The sequence below is a fragment of the Acinonyx jubatus genome, chromosome A3, assembly GCF_027475565.1.
Source record: "Acinonyx jubatus isolate Ajub_Pintada_27869175 chromosome A3, VMU_Ajub_asm_v1.0, whole genome shotgun sequence".
Taxonomy (NCBI): Eukaryota; Metazoa; Chordata; class Mammalia; order Carnivora; family Felidae; genus Acinonyx; species Acinonyx jubatus.
In genome coordinates this window covers 69,245,832-69,256,706 of record NC_069388.1, presented here as the reverse complement: position 1 = coordinate 69,256,706, position 10,875 = coordinate 69,245,832, and the positions used below count along the sequence as shown (strand labels likewise).

At 35.1% G+C, this 10,875-nt stretch overlaps 1 non-coding gene across 1 annotated transcript; it reads left to right on the top strand.

Annotated features, from left to right (window-relative positions):
- Positions 1-8,799: 8,799 nt before the first annotated feature.
- TRNAR-UCG (transfer RNA arginine (anticodon UCG)) lies at positions 8,800-8,892 on the top strand. The gene has a single exon. It is a non-coding gene; the product is annotated as a tRNA-Arg (tRNA).
- Positions 8,893-10,875: the final 1,983 nt, after the last annotated feature.

Here is a 10,875-nt window from a genome sequence, read left to right as displayed (position 1 = left end):
TTCCAAGTATGACTGTTATTTGTAAAGAATCTATACAATTTGTACCTTAAATACCTGCATTTATGGCCTTATTAGGCTTTAAATTTATAAATTTAAGTTTATAAAAATAAACCTCTAAAAGATTAGAATTTGATAGATAATATAACGATAACACATTTTCTTCCTTTACTGCACTTACTAATGATAATTGGGGGGGAATATTTACGTATTTTACTTTGTTGATCAAGAAATCCCATTTCATAAAATTTCACAACATCAATCTCACAATCCCCAAAGCAGTCATTTGCTGAATTGAGTTTTTAAAACTTTAGATTATTTTCAATGTTTCTTGTTTTCCATTTTCAACTCATTTAAGACTAGTTTTTTAAAGGTTGCAATCACACTTAATGACCTTATTTTATTATATATTATTGAGTACACAGAATGTGCAAAGATTATACACAGTACGGTGAAAATCCAAAAGAGGAAGCATAAATGGACACTGCAGCTAAGAATTTCAGAGAAGTTCAAATGAGGTTATAGGATCGGGCTGGGGTTAGGTTCCTTCCAGCCAGAGATGGGGAAAAAAGGAAAGGTTTCTGAGCAGGTAGTGATTGAGCTCAGGTGGAATAAAATAGAAAATTAAGTAGGATGATGTAGGATGAAGAGAAACTAAGAACAGAAGGAAAAGGGAATGATGTGAGCAGAGAGAGAGACGTAGGAGGAACACAGACTTTGATTTAGGGGAAGTATGTCACTGGGAAACAGATTTGTCATCATTTTGGAGAATGACAAGTGCTAGACTAGGAAGCCCGGACTTGCCCTATAGCCACAGGATAGTTCTGGAAGATTTTTAAACAGAGAAGTGACAGGACCAAATATTGGTAAGAGAAAAATCAAAGTAGCCACAGTCTTGGAAGTGTAAGGAGTGGAGAAAGGAAACTGGTTGTGTTGCCTTCCATGAAAGTAATTCTGAAACTTCAAGTTTTATATGACAAAAAGAGAAAGGCTTAATTTCACCCAATGCTATCTTTTATAGGCTCTTGAGACACAGAGCTCCCCGATGTCAAAAATACCTTGAAATATTTAACAATGTTTAACTACATCGACAAATTATTATCTATATAGTGCTTATTCCATGTCAATTCGGTTTTTCATGTGAGTTGGCAATGACAAGCAAGGAAACAGAAAGGAAGAGAAACAGACTCTAAACATTTATTTTCCACATTTACCACATTTATTAACCACTTTGATTGCCTGCTATGAGGGAACATACCTTGGAAAAAGAAAACTGCATTCTAACATAATATTGAAGATATGTCTATCTTCTCTCCTATCTCTGACTTACTCAGAAAAAAACAGTGAAAATAAAAGTGAATTTAGCCACATATTTTTAAGAAAAAATTCAGTTTTATCATCAGATTGGGCAACCTAAAACAAACAAACAAACAAACAAAAAAACCTAAAACAAATTTCAGGTGAAAAAAAGCAATGGATTAACTTAATGTGTTATTCATTTATGTAGTGCTTACTACATAATTAGAAAGGATTTCAACTTATGAAAAGTACAAAGAAAGAAAAGTACTGTTTTAAAGTAATTGGAGAATCTATGGTGCAATAGGTTAAGTAAAACTTGAAGTCATAAGGGTGAGTGGAATTTGCCTGAAGAAAATAGGGAAGACTAAGATTTTGTCCTGGGTTTGCCAGTTGTCAGCAACATCACCCTAACTATAGAAGAGAGGGAATAATAATTTTTTCCCACATAGTCACAAAGCAGTTTTTAGGGTTGAATGGAGAAACATTTATTAAAACATAAAATATCTTAATTCTGCCATTATTTATCATGTGACTAAGGGAAATTCACCTAGTATGTCCAGATTTTAAATTGAGTGATTTACACACAACATTACCTTTATAATTTTTATTTTCATCTTGAAAAAGTTATATGATTATATAGTGACTTGAAGAGACTCACCATTTCTACTCTTGTATTTAAAGCACCGATTGCTTTCTAAGTCAAGTATCAAAAGATGGAGGGGATGACATAATTGTAATTGTAGCACCTTTATTTTTTCCAAAATAAAGTAGAGAAATTTTCAGTTTTGGAAAACTACTAAAATGCCCACCACAGAAAATTAGCAAAAAAACATTAAAAATTTCAAGGTGTCTTTGAATCCCACATGTGAAAACATACCTACATTCCAAGAACACAGAAATATGCCTTACTAGTTTTTAGAAAATCATGGAAATTGAACTTTAATTAATACTAATCACATACAGAAGATTATTAAATGACCATAAACTCTTACTTATCTGTTATTATTTTTAAATAAAATGAGATATTTAATATTAAATACTTTTTGAGATATTTGAGTAAACATTTTCAAACATCTCTTCTAGTTATTTGAATCCATTTCCCTATAAAATACGTTTTAAATAATATGCTTTAAATCACATGTGATCTCTATTATAAGTTGCTTTTACAAACTAACAGGAGGTATGATTAAGAATGTGACTGCCTTGTGCATCATAGAAATAGAAACACAGGACAGACAGCCTGCTATGTTTAGAAATCATTCTAAACAATATTTAATACTTAAGACGGGCTAGATTATGCAGTAGTAATAATCTTGACATCTCAGTGACCTATCATAGCAAAGATTCATTTCTTATTCATACAACATGTTCAATCACTTGGTAGGTAAACTTCGTTCTGTTTAGTCACTCAGGGACCTAGACCAATAGAAGCTCTACCATCTGAGAATGTTGTATGTGGAAGATACAACCATCATGTTTACTGTGCAAGATAAGAACACCTCATGGGGTTCTCACCCTATACTTCTATGTTTCTGCCTAAAAATGAGCCACATCATCTCTACCGAGAGCTCACTGACAAGAATAAGTCCAATGGTCCTGCCTAACAACAAGGGTGTAAGAAGAAAAAAAACAAAAACAAAAACTTATAGGGTGAACATTAACCATGCCTCCCATACAGAAGCATGCAGCCTTAGAAGGGAGAAGATGTGTTATACTAAGTCCAAAGTCCTCTTTTAAGGGAGAAGGCTGACCTCAGAGAGATGAATTGACTTCATCAGACACACAGCCAGGTAGAGGCAAACCTGGTACAGATAATTCATTATGGTCTAGCTTTTAGTTTATTTCAAAATTTTAAAGATTTTAGTTTAATGACTGGAAAACATTGTATAAGACCAATAGTGAAGATGAACAATTGTAGACACTGTGTGTCTAACCAATTCCACGCTTTTTGAGGATGGAACTCCAGGCTAGAGACTTCTCAGGTGAGTTTTAATTCTAATTCTCTGTGGGTACAACATTTAATTTCTGGGTCATTGCCCAAAGCCAGGCAAATAGCTGAGGCCAGCACAATCTGGATAAGATGGGGAAGGATTTAATTTCATTACCTCCTTTTATATATTACACAGAGAGCAGAGTTATCTTTTTAATGCAGGCCCATTACTCATTTCCAATAGTGAATGCCTATGTTCACTACAGTACTTAAGTGTTAGCCAGGTGGCAGCGCCCTCAGTTTCTCCTGAATGTCATCAAAGTAAAAGGACTTGCACTTTCTAACCTTGCCACTCTACTACTGTGTTCTCCAAAGGATTATCTACAAATACTTTTAGCTAAAAGAATTACCACACTTGAGATTCTTTTTTCTGTATGTGACCCTTGTCCTAATGTATCTTTTCTATTGTAACCCTAGGTTTTTTGTTTTTTGTTTTTTTAATTCCACATGCATTGTCACTCTTTGATCTGCACGGATTTTTAGGCAGGGATGTTTAAAAGGTTTGGTCTTTTAAGTTGCGTCTAGCTCTCTCAGCTTTTGCCATCTGTCTGTTCATAGTTTCAGTCGCTCACATCATTAATGATTATGAACTACAGCTTTGCACTGACTTTTCCCTATTCTTAGCTACCCTGAGGAAACCTTTTCCCATCAGCCCTCTGCCTTATGGCTATAATGTTTGACTCCTGCTGTCCTCTATTTAGCCAAAATATTTTACCACAGTCTTCTTCAAGGCAAGGCGGGAACGGCCTGGTCCAAAATCCATTAGAAGATTTTCCTAGCACATCTTGCATTTCCATCTGGACTGTGTTACTAACTGGCATATCTAATAAACTAACTTGCATTAAACTTGCTATACTCATGGCTGAAGTCATAATAAAGTATTTTAGCATAGAGTTAATTCTTAATCCAGAGGGGTTAATGTTAGACATTCCTCACATTTCAACCTGTCAGTAAGGGAAAAGGTTTTGCCTGATTAGTTTTAGTTTTCTCTGCAAGGATTCCCCATTGTAATAGCCTGCTCCGTAGAAATCTTGCCCCTCTTTTGCTGCCCTGTTAAAGGAAGTCAGTAAAGGTAATTCCCATTGTACAAGTGCCATGTCATCATGTTGCACCCTGACAGCAGTGCCTGTGTGCAGATACAGGGTAAAAGTCTGACCTATAGGTTATGGTGAGCTCCCTTGAAAAAAAGTCATTTTCTTTGTCATCTATGGAATTGAGAAGCCTTGAAAGATGAATCAGAAATTTTAAACTGGGACTTTAGTACATCAAACAGATAAACAGAAAATTCTCAGTTCTCTTTGTAAACCCTATCTTTGCATCTGAATTTTGAGAAGTTAAAATCGCTCTAAAGATTAGTTAGAAATAAACTCAGAAAAACTTTCACAGTGTTTTCTCTGTTGTTACTTCTGAGACTTCAGTAAAGTTTTGCTTAAATGATCCATTCTAACATCTCTCCGTTACAGATTGTTTGGAAAAAGTATTTAAGTGACGACTTAAGGAGGAGCGCTGAAGGGACAAGAGTACCTCTTCATGCCTGTGTTATAGCAACAGCATTAAAAATCATAGTTAAAATATTGTGGGCATTCTTCTAAGTTGTATCTTCTTTAATTTTATCAACCACATTAATTTATTAAAAATGAGAAACCTGGGGCACAGAAAACTTAAGTAACTCATTCAAGGTCACATGGGTCTTAAGCAGTAGAAGGCAGAGCCTCAGAGGGAAGTAAACCTTGTTTGGAAATGCTAGATCCAACTGTCTTTCCCATGTGGTGATCCTCTCTCCATTGCTGCACCAAGTAGCCTCAATATGATTTTATAAGGAAGACAGTGAGTTTCAACACATCCAAACACTGTGACTTACTTGAGCTTGGTTTTGTGTCTCTTTCATTGTTGTCTTATCCAATGTAGTACTTTCCTAATCTCCTCTCAGTGATCACATAATTATGATAAATTACATAGCTATCATAATCAATGTCGGAATCTGATTAATTACATGTTATTCCCATGAATTCCTTACTTTTTCTACATTCTGTTTCTTCTCAAATGTCTCACACCGGAGGGGAAAGATGGCGGCGTAGGAGGATGCTGGGCTCACACATCCTGCTGATCACTTAGATTCCACCTACACCTGCCTAAATAACCCAGAAAACCAGAAGACTAGCAGAACGGATTCTCCGGAGCCAAGTGCAGATGAGAGGCCCATGGAAGAGGGTAGGAAGGATGGAGAGGCAGTGCGCGCTACATGGACTGGCGGGGGAGGGAGATGGGGCGGAGGGGCAGCCCGCCGGCCAAGCAGAGCCCCTGAGTCTGGCTTGCAAAAGCAGAGGGCTTGCAGAGTCTGGCTTGCAGAAGCAAGAACAGGGTCAGCCTGTCTTTGCAATTCTGGCTGATTTGAACAGAAGAACTAAAGAGGATGAAATCAAAAGAAACGATAAATGAACACACTAATTACTTTCTAGTGTCCTCATGTATAATTTCAAAAGAAATCTGTCTTTAAATGGTATTGAGTATGGGATCAAGTGAATACACAGTAACACTAAAAAGCAATCAATGTCTGTTACCCACCCACCTCCTCCTCTTATATCTGTATCTTAAAAAACTTATGTCTTAAAAAATATATTTTGTTGGTAATGACTTTTTTTAAGACTACCATTTGAGTATGCATTGTTTCCTCATTACATCTCTGAGTTTCCATAATTTATCAAAAAGGATATGTGAGTTAGTTGGTGAAAGAATGGGCTTAGTCTCCTATTTCAGTCCTTAAGAAATGAATCATTATCTGAGTGAAGTGAGGATGTCTTAAGGTTTTGCTTAAATCATTGTAACTACTGGTCATACCTTTATTACAGAGTAATCTTCATTGAGGAATAGATCACAGACACAGTAACTAGTCTGAATCAATACTAAAAGTCAAAGATACTGAGTTTTTCAGGAAGAATTTGATGTTTCATTTTTTGAAAACCCAACAGAACTGCTTAAGAACTTGAAAACTCTTTTTGATTTTTGGGGGTCCACAATAATTAAAGGAAGTTAAAGCCATTTTCCATATACTCCCCACCCCTGTAGCAATTGTTCTTTTAGTTTAATACTTTTTATTTATTTTTGTTTGGTACAAAATATCAGGGACCCCACTAAGTTTTATTACAATTCTATGAATATATTGCAAGTTCAGGCTAGGTGGTTGGATTTGCATCACACCCTGATGTTCTAAAGTTGTAGGCAGGGTAAATGATATATATTCTCAACTCTAATCTACCCAGAAACAAATGACATTTGGGGCAGATCCTGGTCAAAAAGGTAACCGAACTTTTGTTTTGATTAGAAATGGAAAGAGAGAAATAGACAAGTATAGAGGTTGCTGTTTCCTTCGTGACATCACATAGCTTTATATGCCTATGACCCACCAATGGAATTTTTAAAAAAATAAGAAACATATGTCTGTGAGTTGTGATTACAGATGTGCTTAAATCCTATTACATGTTTTTTTTAAGTTGGCCTAATAAGTTATACCATATCTAATTATAAACTGAAAATATCTATGAAATTTTAAGAAAGCCTTGTGTCAGATATTTCTTAAAATGAAATTTAAGAATTTCATATATGGATAGTAGATGTCAAGGATGAGGAATCAAAAATAATACCCAAAATATCTGTCAGCTAGCACAAATAGGGGAGAGCTCCATGGGAAGATCAGTAGATAAGAACCCAAATTTTGATTGCAGGAATATGGCATCAGAAGTTACTCATCCACAGAACCCCTATCACCCAATCCCACCTAGTTAGTATTTTTCTCTTTGTACTATTCTCTATCCACACTGGCCTTCAGTTTCCTGCCTCAGGTATTTTGCACTTTCTGTTTTTTCTGTCAAAACCATTCTTCTCAAATATACTTGATTCTACTCATCCACCTCACCTTTTAGGCATCAATTTACATATTATCCCCTCAGAGACCCTCCTTAAATATCATATTCTAATTAGCTTCCCACTCCCTTTTATTCACTATGGCAGCAAACATTGTTTTGTTGCCAGCATAGCAATTCTTGCCGTCTGTAATTATTTTCTTTCTTTATTTTCCTAATAATTGTTTATACCTCGCTCCCACTAGACTATAAACTTTAGAAGGCAGAGACTTTGCCTAACTTGCTAACTTTTATATCTGGAAACTTGTATCTAAAAGGAGTTCCACAGGTATGTGTTCAATGAATGAGTATGCATATGAATTAGACCCTAATATGAAACTGACCAAGTGGTATGGTTCCATATATCAAAAAGCTTAGTACCTTTAGCACAATGTTCCCTACATAAGTAAAGGCATTGTTATAGGTATCTCCCATTCCAGAAAAATGACCTGTAAGCCTATTTATTTCCTGTTTTCTCTCTGAATTTTGAATTCTCTATGATATTTGAAATATATTTTTCTTTTGTATTTTTGGGGTTGCGAACTTTTAAAAATATATATTTTATTTTTGTAAGAACATTTACCATGAGACCTACTTTCTTAAAACCTTTTAAATGTATAATATGTTATTGTTGACTAAGGGTACAATGTTGTAAAGCAGATCGTGGGAGCTTATTCATCTTACTTAACTGAAACTTTGTGCCTATTTTTTAGTCACTCTCCATTTTTCCCTGCTCCCAGTCCCACTCTTTGATTTTATAAATTTGACTATCTTAGATACCTCATATAGGGGGATTATGCAGCATTTGTTTTTCTATGACTACCTTATTTCACTCAGCATAAAGTCGTCATGGTTCATCCATGTTGTAGAATGTGACAGACTCCCTTCCTTTTTAAGGTCCAATAATATTCCCTGCACATATATACCACATTTTCTTTATCCATTCAACTGTCAGTAGATATTTAGGTTACATACATATCTTGGCTATTGTGAATAATGCTGTATTGAACATAAGAGTGAAAGAGATCTCTTCAGGATACTGATTTCAGTTATTTTGGATAAATACTCTGAAGTGGGATTGCTGGATCATATGATAGTTCAAGTTTTTAATTTTGTTTGAAATCTTCATGCTGTCTACGCAAGTCTCTTGCCCTTGATAGTTTCTTTGGAGAATGGTGCGATGCGGGATTACAAAATTCTTTATGAGAATTCCATAGAATCCACTGTTTCTGGATCAAAGAGACCCAAGAACCTTCATAGCTTCATTTTTAAGAGGTATTTTATTTCTAACACTTAGAGATAAAGAGAAAGAGAACAAGGCCCTCTCTCTGTTTCCTATTCTTAACATTGCAACTAGATATGCAAACTACTATTTTCAGTTTCTAATTGTCATTTGTACTATTTTTGATCCCCTGACACAGGTAAAGGGAGAGATTAGCTATGAGGGAGCACTAAAAACTCAAAGTTTTCATTAGCAACTCAAGCCAAGCCAGTATCCATCACATCATAATTTGTCTATCGGGCCTTGGAGGGGTGAGATTAATTATGTCACTGAATGACTTGGTTCCTGGCTTTAGGCCATCTTCTTCTTCAAAAAAAAACAGGGATTGAGGCGCCTGGGTGGCTCAGTCGGTTGAGCATCTGACTTCGGCTCAGGTCATGATCTCATGGTTCGTGGGTTCGTGGGTTCGAACCCCACATCAGGCTCTGTGCTGACAGCATAGAGCCTGGAGCCTGCTTCGGATTCTGTGTCTCCCTCTCTCTCTGCTCCTCCCCCAGTCATGCTCTGTCTCTCTCTCTCCTTCAAAAATAAATTAAAAAAACAAAAAAACAAAAAACAGGGATTATGCTAATAGGGTACGTGGATTGAATTTTAGCACTAATTATTTTCCTTCACCTGACCTTTGGGGGATGTCAGTATTCTGACATCACATATAGGGTATGTTTTATTCACTAGTTGCTAATTATAATAAAATATAGTTTCTGTAATCTGATCATCTGATACCTCTTATTGCACTTCAAAGAGTAGAAGTTCTTTTTTGTTTGAATATCCTTATTTTTATTGAGAAAGTATATATTCAGATGTTGGTTTTCATCATCTAACCCTCTGCTGAAATTATTCCTTCTGTGGTTAGCTCAGAATGATATGATATATTGGTAGACCAAGCAGTATTTAATGCTGCTGATCATATGCTTGGCAACAAGAAAAACCAGAAATAAAGGATCATATAACAAATCCTACAATCCTGGGGTCAAGTTACCATGGTTATGTCTTCTAAGTATATACCGGCAGTAATTTTCCTCCTTCCAAATTCACACAGTTTTTTCAAGAACTTTCTATTTCTAGTGGCTGTATTCAACTATTTTTCACTACTTTGTAGAAAAAAAATGTCAGTGAGAAAGAAATAGGATAGTCACCTATTCATCATGCTTATTTACTCCATTTGGTTATTCTGCCAAACTTAGTAACAGCTGTCACTAAAGATGGAATTTTTTATCCCTGAGATTTTTGTCAATATCTTTGGGAGAAATCATTTGATTGTGACATACTTCTTAAAAAGTATTTATATATCTTCAGTCATCTCTAACATTTGTCACATGCAACTTTACTGCATGTAGTTATCTCTGAATTTTATTCAAATTACTTGATGCTAAGAGTTTTTATTTGACCTGTAGCTCCCAAATTAGATAGACTTTTGAAAATGAGATAAGCTTGCATGTATTAGTAATTTTTATTTTTGTGTGTGGTAAAGAATAATTGAAATTTAGAGCTAATATTTACATCTTTTTGTTTGATGCACATCTTTGAACAAATCTTTCAATATCAGTTCTTTTCTCAAGGACGTAAACTTGCCTTTTCCTCTTTGAAGCAGTTCTAACTTTAATTGTCAGCATCTTCCATATAGCGATTTCCCCCAAAATATGAGACTGGCACACAGTTTACATATATGCAATGACTGATAAAAATAAGTTGGATATTATGTTAGTACACACTGCATACTTTTAGCATAATGATGGTAATTGTCTCATGATGCAATATATCACACCTTAAATTCTAAGATAAATTTTTAAAACTTGAAACTACCTCATATTTTAATTAGGCAGCTTCCAGTTCACTAATCCCAATACTTTGTCTCTTTTGCTCAGTACAAATGATTGACTTACTTTAGTTTACGTTTTTTTAGTGAACTTTCTACTTTTCCCCCTACATTAACTTGATTTTGAAATTCCTCCAATTCTCTTGCAAAAATGAATCTCATTTTTTTTTAAATGACTCTGAATTTTATTAGGTCTTATTTTCATATATGTTCTGTTATATCCAGAGCCAACATCTTCTACAGCCTTCCTGTTGCTGATTTCTATTTTAAAGAAAACATCTAATATACACACTTATTTTGATCCAAGGCTCTCTCTTTTGTTTTCCCTGAGTGCTTGTGTATACATGTGTGCATGTACACACACACACACACACACACACACACACACACACATTAACAAAACAAATACATAAAAATAACCAACTGGCTTTTTTTTTCTTTCTGACTGTCCACCAGATCAGTTACTAACGGCAAGGTTAATAAGTCATTGAATGCTCTATAAGGCAAAGACAATAAAGATATGCCTACAAACAAACACCATATCTACTGCTGAAGAGATGTACCAGGCTTATTTTCTTCACCTTTTACACAA